Here is a 16,062-nt window from a genome sequence, read left to right as displayed (position 1 = left end):
AAGCTCACAAAAGCGGATCATATGACTCCAGGACACTGCAACCATCGTAAATACGAGTTGGTTGCCAAGCATCTGAATTGGGATGATGTGATCATGGGGAATGCTGCAACAGTTGTAAATGTGAAAAATGATCATAAGTCACTTTTTTTCTGTGCCATTGTCACTTTGAACGGTCACTAAATGAACTGTTGGTAAGTCAAAGATAAGCTGTACAGAAGGAAGGAAAAAATCTCTGAAATTAACACCAGGTAAACAATCAAGCAGTAAACAATATTCTAATCAAGCAATTACTAAAGAGAAAATTACACACACACACACACACACACACACACACACACACACACACACACACCAACACTGTCAGAGCAAGGTACAGTATATAATCAGGGAGCAAACCCAACATTCACTAGCACTGAAGATGATGCTTAGTCGAGTAATGAAACATCTGCAAGCAAACAATTAAGCTCAGAGAGCAGGAAGGACTCCATGGTTTAACCCTGAGCTACATACATTGTCTTCTATTAGAAGGAGAAAACTTAAATGAGCTGGAGAAACAGAGCCTAAATTTGGGGACTAATTCAGGCCAAATCCAACATCTCTTATGTATCTTGGCTGCAGATTGAAAAGAAAAACCTATCAAAGCACTGATGGTGCAGGAACTGATTAGGTAAAGGCTGAGTGCCAAAGAATTGAGGCCTTTGAGCTATGGTGCTGGAGAAGACTCCTGCAAGTCCCCTGGACTGCAGGGCAATCAAACCGGTCAGTCCTAGAGGAGATCAACCCTGACTGCTCTTTAGAAGGCCAGATCCTGAAGTTGAAACTCAAGTACTTTGGCCACCTAATGAGAAGGAAGGATTCACTGGAGAAGAGCCTAATGCTGGGAAAGATTGAGGGCAATAGAAGAAGGGATGACAGAGAATAAGGTGGCTGGATGGAGTCACTGAAGCAATAGGCGTGAGCTTAAATGGACTCCAGAAGATGGTAGAGGACAGGAAGGCCTGGAGGAACGTTGTCCATGGGGTCGCAATGGGTTGAACACGACTTCGCAACTAACAACAATACTTTCTAATAAATGTTTAAAAATTAGAGAAACTAAATAATTCAGAAAATGCAGTAAAAAGTGCAGAAAATAATCAACCGTTAATTATGATATCTCACTGAGTGACTGGGGCAGTCATTTTTTTTTTTTTTTAGCCCAATCTATCTCATAGGGCTGTTCTAGGGAATAAAAATCAGTGAAAAGGAGAAAAAAAATACAATATCAGTTTAAATAATGACATCATCATCAACAACAACAACTAAAGTTTCCACTAAATCTCCAGAAAAGGCTATTCTGAACACTGGATGAGTTCAACAGATTTTTTTTTCCCCAAAAGCATTGTGTTTTAATTGAAATTTTATAATGGAATACTGTTTGAGAGGTGCCCCATGTACTATCTTACTGCAGGTTTTCCTTTCATACTACATAAGATCAAAAGCCATCATAATCTCCTTCCATGTTCTCCTAGGCACCACATAAGCAAATCCTTGACAGAATCCAGAGGAGATAATATTGTAACAATAATTTTGTAACATTCCAAAATTGATTTAGATGTGATATCAAGAGCCATAATCACTTCTCTCCTCTTTTAGCAGCACGCTGCATTTTTTTTCCTGCTGTAATATGTATATGGTTCTAAATAAAATTGTTTATAATCAAAATATGAGGTCAAATAATTCTAACTTAGTAAGTTGTTTTGCCAATTCCATTGTTATATTTCCAGATGTTCCAATAATTACCCAGAAAAACCTTTGCTGGGTTATTTTCTAATTGCTATATTTCAGTTATTAAGATTGATGTTTTATGATGTTTGGTAGAAACTCTGTGATAAAACACGAATGATGTTGCTTAGAGGAAGATTAGTATTACCTCGCTTTAGATTGTGTTTTACATCCTGTTTGGATGAGAGAATGGGTCTGGCTGAGAAATAGGGGAAAATCCTAACCTATCAAGATTTATTAATACACAAAGATGGAGAATTTAACATTAAGTCAAGAGAACAACTGACTTGAGAGGGACATAGTTTTTCAGATACAAAACTGAAAGTAAGATTTAATATAGACAAAATGGTAATTGGAATTGAAAAGCATAAAATGGAATTTGAAAATAAATTATGTACCAATTGTGAAGATATAATTGCAAAAACGTATGAACTTTTGTTAAGATTTGAAACTAGAGAAACAAGTCAGGGACTGTATGATAAAATGAGCTAGCAATTATTATTAAGTATAGATGAATGCATGAGAAAAATGTGGGTAAACAGGACAACATTTATAGTGTTATAATTTAAAATATTTTTTAATAAAATCATGTGCATGTTACCAGAGAAATGCTCAAAAATGAAAAAAAAAGTACCACAGGTCAATGTTGAAAATGTGAAAACATATTAAAGGACATTTCATCATTACATTTTTCACTTTTGAAAAGTCTAAGAAATATTGGCCGCAAATACATACAGTATAATGATACAAATAATTTTAAGAGATTAGTACCACAAAGACACCAACATTTTTTTAAACTCAGACTTATGAATAGCAAATTTAAAATTTGGAAAATTGATTTTGTATGTGGTAAGGGCAGCAAAATACACACAAGGATGGAAGACAAATGAAATTCCCAGAGTGGAGGAATGGTTCATGGAACTGACCATTTTGATCAGGGAGAAAACAGCAATTTAAAAAAAAAAAAAAAAAAAGATTTGAGACCTTTTATGGATTTTTTTTTGCTAAAAGAAGAAAAAAAGTGAAATGATTTAATGGTTGAAAAAGAAGACAGTTAAATAAAGGACTGGAAGGATTTTGAAACAGTTAAGAGGGAGAGGAGATGATCAGTTTGTTAATATCTGTTGATAAGATCATATGTCGTCTACTTTAGTTTCTTTAATTATTTCTCATTTTTGTTTTCTATGCATTTTATTGTCTTTTTCTTTTCCTTTTCTTTCTATTTTATTCATTAGATTTGCTTTTTACTTATGAAAAAATATTTAATAGCTTTTTAAAGAAAAAATAACCTGGCTTGATGTTTTCCCATTTTCCCAAAAGAGCCATGGTGGCACAGTGGTTAGAATGCAGTATTGCACGCAAACTCTGACCACAGTCAGGAGTTCGATCCTGATCAGCTCATGGTTGATTCCGCCTTCTGTTGTTCCAACGTCGGTAAAATGAGGATCCAGATTATTGGGAGCAATATGCTGACCCTGTAAACCACTTAGAAAGGGCTGTAAAGTACTGTGAAGCGGTATACAAGTCTAAGTGCTATTGCTGTTGTTATCATATTTTCCCATCCATTCTGAGCGACTCTAGTGCCATTTAGTATTGCTGCATTTATAACCAAAACTTGCTTTTCTTTAACTACAGTCAGTGGTTTTTTTCTAAAAAAAAAAAAGAAAGGTGCCAGAACTCACACACATCATACAACCCACCTTGCCTACCCTACAAGGTTCCATCCAAAAAAGGTGCCGGAACTCCATTCTGGGCATTCTATGAGAAAAAAAGCCCTGACTACAGTTATGTTTGGCAGGTTAAGCTCTAGATGTTTGTCCATTTGTGTCAGCTGCCACTGTATGCTTGCTTGTGTGCTTTGTTGCCATGCGGTGAACTCTGGGGAGAGTAGATGGGAGGGAGAATGCCTGGAGGAAAACAAAACTAACTGCTGTATCTCCCTGAGATACTGCTTCAAGGTCACCCAGCTGGGAGAAGAATGCAGCTGCATACCAACCTACACTTGAAATGACTGTTCTGAAAACATCTTGCTGAAACCTGATTGGTCATGAGTGTGTGTGTCAGTGATTGGAGGCGGTTAAGGGAGAAAAAGTTGAACTTAGGGATTTTGGTGCACGATTCTCAGTTCTGGCTATGCATTACTACAATGCACTTGACTTCTAATAAAACTATACCTTTCTCAGCAAATGGAGACAAGGATTGTTTCTACTTAGAGGTTTAAGTGTTTGGCAGGTCTGACAATTTGAATTTGAAACCCTATAAATGTTTTACATAATCATTCCGGAACACTTTTCCAATATTATGTTGTAAAAATAGTTGGATGCATCAGATCCATATTTTTTGCATTAATTGCAAAATTCATTTTTGCTATCTGATTTTATCACAGAGTCACTGACAATAAGTTGGACAGCCATATAAATTTTCATCAATAAATAAAATCTTGACTTATCTGGTCAATGTTGCTACAGCCCCTAATTATATGGTCAACAATCTTGTCTTTCTCTTTGCATAAGAGTTTTGAGTGTTTTTTTAATTTTAATTTTTGTTGCATTGCTAGTGCTTTTTCGGGTGCTGCAAATATCAAGCCTTTTGTCTCCTTCTTGATGGATCTTGCCAAGTTTTGTTACTATTCACCTTGCCTTCAGTTCCTTTCAAGTATTGACCATGTAGAGAGTTATGTTTCCAGTTTTTCATTTACTGTTGTAACTGTTCAGTTCTGTATGTCATCTTTGATTCTGCTACATTTAAAATGTTTTCCTTATCAACATTTTTAACATCTTCTCTTTGTTTGCTTTTATATAATAATTTGGTTTTAGGATTTTATCCTTCACTAGCTGTTTCATTTGCAACCAAGTACAACAAACAATTTTCCTTGGTAAATAACAAATGATCTAGTTCACTTTTTGAGGGTACGACCAGTGATGGGATTCAGCCGGTTCGCACCACTTTGGCAGAACCGGAAGCTAATTTTTTGTTACCCAGGCCCAGAATGGACTTCTGGAAGTGGCATCCATTACAGAGAACAGGTTGTTCACATATTTGAATCCACCACTGGGTACAGCGTGATTTATTGTCATAAGCTTTTGGACTCTACAGTCTAAAGCAGGAGTCTCCAACCTCCGATCAGTGGACCAGCATGCCAGAAACCAGTCCATGCAAACAAGCAAAGCCCCTTCCATGGTATCCAGGCAGCACACAAAACTATGCCTCCCTCCAGTCTGGAGAAAAACCTTTCTCCAAGGATCCAGTCCCTGGTTGTGGGCTGCTGGTCTAAAGCATCTAATTCCACCTGTGTCGAATCAACAATACCTGTTATGTAGCATATTCCAAAGGCAGCTTAAGTATTAATAGCTTTAGTTGTATTACCAGCATTCAGCTTCAGTTTTAAAACTCTTCTAATTCATTTTACATATTCAGTCCTGGTTATTTTTCACTTAGGAATGGAAAAGTTGAAGATAATGATTTATATACCACATTCCTATGCCAATTGATATATGCTTTTTCAAAGTAATTTACAACAAAAAAGGTCAATAAAATACATAACAAGCAATGCTTCACACAATATAAAACATAAAATGCAATATTCAATGACATATACTTTAAAAGTGGTGGAAAATAGAAAAGTAAAATCTTCCAGCATTCATACCATGAAAGCTGGGTGGAAAGGTGGGATTTCAACCCTGCTGGTCTTGGGGAAGACTCTTTAAGACTTGGTTTATCATCATGCCTGGGGGCCAAGTGGTAGTACATAGCCTGCTGGTTGTTAGTAATTTATTGTACTTTGCCACAAATTCAATTTTATTGTTTTAATTAACTGTGTTTTATGGCTCTTATTTTGTTTTTATTCTTAACTGTTTTTAATTATGCAAGCCACCCAGACTCATTTAGGTGAGATGGGTGACAATATAAATTGAATGAATAAATACATATAATTTAAAGTGGCATCTAAAAGATGTTACAGTAGATGTCTTCCAACTTTCAGAAGGAAGAACATTCCAGAGCATGTAAACTACAACGGAGAAGATCCACTCACAAGCATCTACCAGAGGGTGTTTGGTAACTTTGGTACATATCCACTAGGCCAGGGGTAGGCAACCTTGGCTCTTTTATGACTTGTGGACTTCAACTCCCAGAATTCCTGAGCATGGCTGGCTCAGGAATTCTGGGATTGAAGTCCACAAGTCATAAAAGAGCCAAGGTTGCCTACCCGTGCACTAGGCCTCTGTCTTTCTGGGGTTATTATTGCTTATTGGTCCTTATCTACCCTGATTCTGCATCCAGGCACCGGTTCAAAACATACACAACATTTCCTTATTCATAAATGATCAAAAAGGTAAAACTCAGTCTCATCTGCATGTCAGTGACATCCAGCTGCAAATAGTTTGACCAAACAGTTCCAGATATTCCATATGAAAGTTGAATAGCATTAGGGACTAAATAGTACCTAATAGTACCTCATGACATATGAGTGCAGAGGCAGTTGTTCCACATTTCTCTCAGATAGTAGAAACAGACAGTGCTTCCAGTCCTGAAAGAGTTCTAGAGACCATCCTGGATGATGGTTCTGAAAATTACTTAAAGTTCACACGGGATCATCTAGACAAGAGGTCATCTATCAGAGTGACTATGACAGATTTTGTCCTAAACCCAACCTGCACCTAATTGAAATGGGTAAAAAGGGCAAAAGTAATAAGTAAGCTTGTCTCATGACCCCTCCCTTAGAAAGAGTATTGTAATTGGGGAATTGCTGGCAAAATCTTCTGGATCTGGGAAAGGTTTCTCCAGGGGTGAGTGAATCTCTTGCAAAGCCATCCACCCTCCTCCCTCATGCAAAGATATATTCACCATCCCTTGGACCCACCTAGGGAGAAGTCTCTTTCCCAGTTCTATTCAATGCAATATTAATCAGCCCATATACAGGGAAATGGTGGTTCTGTCCAGTGGTGGGATTCAAATATGTGAACAACCGGGTCTTTGTGTGGATGCCACTTCCAGAAATCCGTTCTGGGCCTGGGAAACAAAAAAATAGCTACCAGTTCTGCCAAACTGGTGTGAACCAGCTGAATCACACCACTGGTTCTGTCCTAAGGTGGGTTCACATGATGTATAATTATTTCAATTAATGGCTTGAGAGCAATCTATCACTAATACCAGAAATTACTTTTCCAATAAAGGAGAATATTTGTAGTTCAGTGTTGAAATGAGGGGTACTTGGTGCTCTCTGAGCTTGGTTGTTTTCTTGCATTATCCAATCTAGGTAACATCATCAGTGCTAGACAATCAAGCTCAGAGAGCACCAAGGACTGCTAATGACTTTTCCTTTCTATTGCAGACTTTTTATACCATTATGTTTAAGACTTCTCAATTCCCATAAATGCCATGGAATGCCATGCAGGAATGATGTTGTAATACAAGTGAAGTAAATATTGGGTGCTTTGTGCCCTCTGCCAATTAAAAAAAAATAGAAACAATTCATTTCAATGGACTTAAGAATGGTTACTTCTGTTTTAGATTCAGAAACACAGCTGTCATTTATTTGAGATTGATGGTGTCACATTTGCTACCTTTTCTAATCTGATTGCTATGGAGGAATGTTAAAAGACATGAGTGCATGTATGTGTTTCCCTGAAAATAAGACCAGGTCTTATATTAATTTTTGCTCCAAAAATGCATTAGGACTTATTTTCCGGTTAGGGCTTATATTCAGGGAAATATGGTACTAAATGCATCCTTCTGGCTGATGATCTTAACTGGGCTTATTTTTTGATTGGGGCTTATATTACGAGCATCCTGAAAAATCATTTTAGGGCTTATTTTCCAGTTGGGTCTTATTTGCGGGGAAACACGGTATTTGACATGTGAACAGTTTGGGACCTCTCATTTTGCAGGGTTGGGATTCCATACCAACATTTTCTTTTTCAAATAAGCTGACAAAGTGAAATTCAAATGTTTCTTTGGACACCAAGAGCTGTAAACAAGCCTTTTTAGCAGAATTTAGAAAGTGAAGTCTAAAACTATACAGACTACTCCTTTTCTACTTAGGTGACACCATGCTTTTTTTTTTCTCACTATGGAGGTTTTCACATAGACACACACAAAGAGGCATTTCCTGGTACCTTCTCTCTCGTTCTGTTTCTTCCCATTCTCTTTCATGATTTCATCATCCTTTTGAACTCAGAAAGAGCAAAGAACAAAGAAGATGAAACCACCAGAAACAAAACCTGAAAAACTGCTTTCTTTATACCATCTGCACCCAAATTTGCTGTGTTTTTTTTCCATGGTTTCCTTGGACAGTCTTGCCTGGGATCTGGAAGAAAGCCAAGGTGTTAGGCTCTGTTTGAAAAGTGAAATAGAATCTAGATGAAATCATTGACTCTACGCCCTGTGATCCTGACCTCTCTCCTGCTCCCAGTGTCTGTGAAAAATCTGTAATAAAAGCTCCAAGTCAGAAATGCTCTAAGCCCCATATTTTCCAACTCTCCAATTTTTTCCTTTCCAGCAAGAAAGGAAAGTAGTTACTCTTGCTTCTGTGTTTTTCCCAAATTACATAAAATTTCATTGCTATTGTTTCTCTGTTTTTGGTTTTGGTTTTGCAAAATTTCCAGAGAGAATGACTGCAGTCCTCATTTTCCTCCTGGAGCTACAAGTCTATTTGGAATGTGAGACAAGCCTTCTCGCGGAGATTTTGCCATTCCTTCAGCTACTGCTTTTGTTTTAGTTGGATGTAACTAATGGTCTCACTCCATGATCTCACAAGCTCACAAACTGTTGCTTTTTGTTTGTCCTGACTGCGTGGAACATAATTGAAGGCCAGTTATTTCATGTGTAACAGTAGCGCAACAAAACCCTTCTAAAAATAGAGCCCGTGATTGCCCTCATCCAGCTGGCATCCTGGGAACTGGATCTTGAAATAAGTGCCACCTGTCCTTTTACAGTATTTGGCCAGGGTTTTTTTTTTATTTTAGTTTAATAAGTAAAAGGTACTTCTTAAGGTTGTGCAGACTTGATTCCCCAATAGTGGCTCAGAGCTTATAAGGGCTGGAACTCATGATCAACTCTTTAAAGCAGCTCTGTCAGTCCTAAGATCACATGTGAATTACAGAGGGAAGCCATGCAATCCTGCAGAAAAATGCAGCTACTGTAAAAAAAAATTCAGATGGACACTATTCACACTCTACATGCTTCAAAGCTCTGCATTATTTCCATAGCACTGCACGATAATGCTTTGAATGTTGAAATGAGTAATTGAGGCATTTTGTTTTCAACTTTGGGGAGAAATTGTGACTTTGTTACCTCCTCAAAGATGTAAGGAGTACTAGTGTTTCCTCAAAAGCATCAAACTACCACCCTATGTAGAAATAAGGGTTGCCAATGCTGCTCAAGATCTTTCAGGAAAGTGACATATGACCTTGCTCAGAGAGAGGATGATTCACAGATAGAATGATTAACAAAGGGCAGCTGAACAGGAAATTCCCTTCATGGAGTTGTGCATTGACTTCTTTGTATTAATGTTATTGAGGCTTTATTTTAAAACCTTTTTATATTTAATGAAAAATCAGTTCCATCTATAAATTGTATATAAAATGTACAGGACTCGCTTTCAGATGATTGAGTAGAATGCCTCCGTGCTTTTGGAAACAGACAATATCTGGCCTTATTAATTGAACACTTCAGGGTGCTATGTAAAGGCTGCTTTAGTTTTGAAAAAGTGAGCTCCTGAAGCAGATGCTAAAGACCAAGGAATGAGCATTGTGGAAAGGCACAGCTTTGTGTTTTATAGGGCCTGAACTGTACCCATTCATTTAGGCCAGTGTGTGCCTTTAAAAGCACTTCATGGTGCTGACAGCACTAGCTACTGCTCGGGTTTTTTTCCTGCGTATTATTTGATGGTTTAACCATATGGTCCTTATACATAGCCTTTTCTTTTCTATGCCTCCAATCCTTAGGTGACAGTCACCCCAAGAAAAAGAGCACCCTCCAGAACTTCTTCTTCTCAATCTGTCCAGCTAGAACTAGAAAAAAACAGCCAAAACAACAACAACAACAACTGCAGGTGGTCCTCAAGTTACGATTATAATGGAGCCTGCCCATCATGGTTTTAAGTCTTGATGGTCACAAAACAGGTCAATCACATGCCCAATCTGAACATGGCAGTCGGTGAATCAATTGTTTGCTAAGGATTTAGCCAAAGTGTCGGTTTTCAGCAAAAACTGTCATAAAATATGGTCACGTGGCTGTGGGACGCAGCCCATAAACGCCCATAAATGTGTTTGTATGTTGCCAAGCACCTGAAGCTTAGTCATGTGTCAGTGGAGGAGGGGGAGGCAATCATCGTAACTTTGGTCGCTAAATGGCAGTCGCAAGTCAAGGATTATCTACACTCTATCTGACTCCATGATTCTTCCTATCACTCACCATCTCTGCTTACTATCTTGCCTTCTCACATTCTTAGCAGAAAAGTAAGAAAATACAAATAGAGCTGAAACTGTGGGCATGATTCACCCTTCACTTCATTGTTACTTTCCATCGCCATAACCTTGTTTTTATTGACCCATGATTCATTAGATGTGTCCTGCTGTTTTCTGTATTACCAAATATCCATACCACAAAACCCAGAAGGAAGAAAAAAGTGTTAGGTAAAAATGCATCATGGCTGTTCAATCTATCCTCTTAGCAAAAGCTTGATTCTGCTAAGGATCATTAGTGAGGAAAGGCCCTGACTATTTTCCTGGATATTTCAGACAATAGGATCAACTGAAGTACCGGTATGTGTCAGAGGCAGAGATTGTCCTCTTGATGGACTAATACTCTGTTGACAAAAAAAGAAAGGAGATAGAGGGCTGGATTGGGAGTGCAAACATCTTAACTAACCACTACTTTGAATTAAAATATTGGGTCCAGAAACATGGAGATAAAGCTGATTAGTCAGACATGAGCTAGGCAGAAAATGAACTGTTCATGAATATTACAAATTGTAAGCAGACCTGGTAGATCTAAAGCAGCGGTTCTCAACCTTTGTGTGACGGCGACCCCATCATACGGACGTGCTGCGCATGCACGCATGCGTGCCCCCACACGCGGTGTGCATGTGCAGCACGCCCCATGCACAGCACGCCCCCATGCGTGGCACTGCCCACAGGCGCTGTGCGGCGTGCATGCGTGGTGGCGCCCCACGCACGGCACGGTGCATGCACGGTGGCGCCCCATGCGTGGCGCCGCCCCCTGAGGGGGAAAATGGCGGATCGCGTTGTTTGGCGACTCCCGTAAAATGGTCGTTCGACCCCAAATGGGGTCGCGACCCATAGGTTGAGAACCGCTGATCTAGAGCTGGAAAATAATAATATTTCTAGACATCCAGAATACACCATGTCAGATATCACAGTAGATGAAGAAAAGCAATATAAAATGATAGCCGAGTAGCTCTAAAGGACCTGGAAACAGTATTGGGACTTAAGATAGAGATTAGGTGGGTTTTACCGATTAGACTGATTTGCCAATACAGAAATGACTGGCGCATACTACTATAGAAATGTAAAAGTTGAGATTTGATTTTAATGTCTGATTTTACTGCAACAGAGAGAGTGGGAAGTCAATGTCTTTTGTTTCTTCCCCCCCTTTCTTCAAACACTTTTTGTTTTCCCTTTTTTTACTGTTGTCCCCTATTATTTGATTTTGTATTTTCACATTTTATGTTATAAATGAATAAAACTAAATAAAATCGAAGTCCACACCAAAAAAAGAGAGATATAGATTAGGGATTAGACTGGTCAAGGCTTTCTCCTCAACTATGAAGTCTTAGGTGTTACAAAAAGCTATAGAATTCTTAGCTTTCAGATAAAGCTTGAATTGGCTCTAAATTCAGAAAGGGATGGATATATAGGTACAGATAGAAATAATGGTGATCATCTTGGGTAATTATTTCTAATTGAATTAGAACGTCTTTTGTTTTTAAAATAAGAGAAGGAGAAGTTTATTTTAACTGTAAAGGAAGGAAGGACAGGTTTATCTGGTTCCTAACTTCACTGAAATTATTAAAGGAGTAAGTTGATTTTTTTAACCAGCCAGTGGAAGGGGTACTATTCTTCACTGCATTTTTTCAAAAATCTATTACTCAATGCTCAACACTTTAACTAATCTCAAATCAGTCTGGTTTCCCTTCTTCTGTAGTAGTAGAGCAATGGCCGTCTGCCAAATGTATGGCTACAAATCTGAATTGCCAAAATTCAGACAGCCACTAGATGGCAGCAAAGTGTTTTAGGTTTTTTTATCTCTTTTTGCCATCTAGTGATCATCTGGAGTTTTACAATCCATATCTGGTATTTCTAGCCAAATCTCTATCAGAATCCTCCTCATACTTTTCAGTTTATATTGGCATCAATTACCTTGGAAATTGTTTTTTTCCCCGTTTCTCACTGGCTGGTAAATGGAAGAGTTATGAATATCAGTCTCTCATCTAGAGATTGTATGAGACAAGTAATATCACATCTCAAGACAATCTACTTGGGAAATAGAATTCAGCGGAAAATGTCACACCAAATAATGTTATTTTAAAAAAAAAAATCAACAAAACACAGGGCAACTGAAAGTCATTCTGCAGGTCATTACATTCTAAAAGAGAAATTGTCATTTGCAGTGACAATTTGAAACAGATGATTTATTCATTCCCAAAGCATAAAAGGCAAGAAGAGACTTAGTTCAGAATGCAAAACAGGAATGTTAAAGTCGAGTTCAGGGAAGAGAATTTTCATAGATTACCCAGCTGAATGAAATTGCAGGGCATGATCACTTTGACAATCCAAGGAGAGGAGATCCTGACCTGCAAATATTCCAGGGATGAAGTGATCCAGGGCACATAGAAGGATGTGTGCAGTAATGCACCTCAATGCATCTGAAAAGATGGCAAATGCAGTTGTTTGCAAAGGCTCTATGGGGGAGGGGGAAGAAACTCTCACATATTTTAATAGATTCAGATCCATATATCTATGGAGATTCTCAGTCATCCAGGTGTTGGTTGTTCAAAGTTGCTTTTTCAAAAGGCAACTGGACTTTCTTTGTGTTCCCTTGAAGAGGTTTTGCTTCTCACCCACAAAGCTACTTCAGTTCAGATCCATATATACCAGGCAGGAGGGGGGCAGCAACAGGGTGCAAATGGTTAAATGTGCATCGGAATATCATGTTTATTTATTTAGCATAGGGTAAGGATATCACAAGGCAAACCACACAACTTATGGATTTGGGTTGCAACACCACCATTCATTTATTTTAGTGGAACACTTATTCCAAATCACAGTATTTCCAGATTCCAAATTATATTTGTAGACACTGAACAATTTAGCACACAGTGATTATTGCCATAGCAGCAAGATAGACAAGCAATTGCAGATTTTTTGAAAGTTTCAGGAGAAGTCAACAATTTATTGTACTTGTAAACTCCCAGTGTACCATAGGAGAATGGGCCTTCCTGTGCTTCATGCCAGATACCTGTGTTGCTCATTTAGAGCTCATATATAGCCTGGGTTTCTTTTTAAGGAATTCAAGCACGAAATCATTATTTTATTCTCATTACAAGTTTCTGAAGAAGGTTAAAGCAAGAAGCTATATTCCTATATGCCATGATTTGTTGTTATTGTTGTTTTGTCTTAGAAGGTGCGTCAATTATTGAAAACAGATTATGCATTGCAAAAGAATTGTTTCGGTTTTTTTTCTTGTTGCATGTGTTTTTTTTACAGTAGAATCTGAGTAGAATCCTGGGTTCACAGAATATTGATTCTTGGGCTTTTTTCAGGCAGCCAATGATGATTTTTACCTAAATAAAAGTCCTTTCATACTTCAATGAAATTAACATTGTGAGGCTTTGTATTATTGATATCAGGCCAAAAGAGAATTGCAAATTCATACCATATTTCCATATGAGAGAATTCAGGTATGATTTGAGAGTTAAAGATATGGGCTTGTTGGCATGTGTAGCAAAATTAAGGAGAGAGAACAGAGATAAAGTCCTGAAATGGCGAAATGAACTGCATCATTTCAAATTCAAGTGGAGATGCCATTTTAAATGTAAAATTATTGTATTTTTATATGAATTTTATTAAAAGTTAAAATGAACTAATGCAGAAAGAAAGAAAGAAAGAAAGAAAGAAAGAAAGAAAGAAAGAAAGAAAGAAAGAAAGAAAGAAAGAAAGAAAGAAAGAAAGGTATACAGAAAAAGGATGAAAGAACTTTCCAATTTCTTTTGCAGCAGATGATTATGAAGTTATCTCTTACTCTATGGTTACAAAAAAAGCAATCTACCATCTACAGCAGGGGTCTTCAAACTTGGCCCTTTTATGACTTGTGGACTTCAACTGGCACACTGGCTGAGGAATTCTGGGAGTTGAAGTCCACAAGTCATAAAAGAGCCAAGTTTGAAGACCCCTGATCTACAGGAACTAAGTAGAAAACAGGCTTCACAGGTGAATTCAATAAAAAAGAAAAGAGCAAGTGTATGATATTGGTAACACATTAACCTACATCTCCATAAATCCTCATTGAGCTTTCATTCAAATATAAAGTAATATGGAGGAATATAACAATGTTCTACAACACCCAAAATGATACATTCCAAATGTTTAACTAATAATTTCTGAGTACTACGTTATTAATCACCCAAAGAGCAATGGAACTAAGGCAAGACAATACTTAATGATCAATGTTCTCAAAAAACACTAAGACTCCCTATCGCCACATAGTTCTTCTCTGAAATGATCATTTCACAGAGTAACCACCAAGAGAATTTATTTCCAAACCCAGGAGCAGTTTCATCCAAGATGGAGGTTTTATTTGGGGGAAGAGTTACATTGAGAATCATTCAGAATTACCATCCTTGATCCACAGTTGCAAGTGACAAATTCCATTCTACATATCTTCAGCTGCAAGTATGGACCACTCTCAGTTTCCATGTTTGGTTGCAGCCCTCTTTCATAACACTATCTTTCACCCTTGAATGTCTAACCTATGTTCAGATGTCTACTTCCCACACATACCTAAGAAGGCTGTTTAATATTCAGGTACAGTCATTTGGTGACTTTTAACTGAGCATGTCAAAATAAGAACCTAGATACTGATTACTATAATGAGCTGGACTCAGGCAGCTGCAGAATTTATGACAGGAGATTATATAGGAATGACGACATGCAATATATATGCTCACATATTCTTACATTGTTAAGGAATGAATGAGTCAGCAGGCTTCCAAAGAACAGATGAGCGTTCAAAATGGAATGGGCACATCTCATGAATATCCCATGAGCAGCAAAATGGTATTCAAGTATTAGCTTAAAATAAGCATGATCAAGATATTTCCCATTCTCCACTCCTCAAACTAAGGAGGATTTATTTATGCGGTGATGGACTTGTTTCAGGTCGGTAGCTAGCCTAAATGGTGGACACACCATTTTTGGGACCTGCCCAAAAAAGTGATGTAGTGGACACACCAAAAATGTCGTAAAGATAGAGCTTACTTGCTGAAGATAATTTAGAACAGAACAAAAAATCAGAAATGGAGTCAAACTCTATTTTTAGAATGATCTATAATTTAGGTTTTCCCCAAAGACATGGTTCCTAGCCCTAGCAGTGCTTCAAAAGCTATCTCCTTAATAAATCTTTCCTTAATAAGAAAAGGCATGGCAGGAAAACACAAGAGGATTGTAAATAGAAGTGAGCGTCATCTGGGACCCTTGTAAAATAGCTGAATGAGACAGAAAAATTGCATATTAAAAGGATTGCTGGAAGCATCCAATCTATTCTTCATTAAATGTTCATACCATCATTTCATTTATTTGCTATTGCTTGCTATCTCTTCCAGCTGTGAACAAGTTCTTTGTGTGACAATCAGGCTGTTTGTTCCATTTCTGGCATTGGCGCTGATTTAGTGCATAAAAACAGAGGGTATAGCTGGTTTTCATCAGAAATTTTAACTGCTAAACCTCATCCTCATCCCCCCCCCCAAATCATGAACACTGCAGTTCTTTGAGTCTTGAAATATCTAAGAAAGGTTAGCATGCACACTAAATCCAATTTATAGAATTCTTTTGGCCAATCAAATGAGTTAAAAACCATTCTAATTGTCATTCAAATAGACTTAACTATGAACCTTAATTGAAAACACTTAGATAACTCAATAGCAGAACAACTCTGACCTGTTCCTTGAGGCACTTGTGGGCTGCTGTAAAGCTGCTATATAATGTTAACTCCAGAATCTCAAATATCAGTTACTGGAAAACAAGAAATTATTGTCACTGGGACCATATTGTGGATTCTTAT

General features: G+C 37.7%; 1 protein-coding gene across 4 annotated transcripts in view; it reads right to left on the bottom strand.

The window, feature by feature from the left end:
- The window catches only part of LSP1 (lymphocyte specific protein 1), a 105,186-nt gene that overhangs the window by 37,991 nt on the left and 51,133 nt on the right, over positions 1 to 16,062 (bottom strand). The window lies entirely within an intron of this gene.

Source organism: Crotalus tigris, unplaced genomic scaffold (genome assembly GCF_016545835.1).
Source record: "Crotalus tigris isolate CLP2741 ecotype Arizona unplaced genomic scaffold, ASM1654583v1 scf7180000017749.438534, whole genome shotgun sequence".
Lineage (NCBI taxonomy): Eukaryota > Metazoa > Chordata > Lepidosauria > Squamata > Viperidae > Crotalus > Crotalus tigris.
Note: the sequence above shows the minus strand (reverse complement) of the source record. Positions and strands in the feature narration are given on the sequence as shown.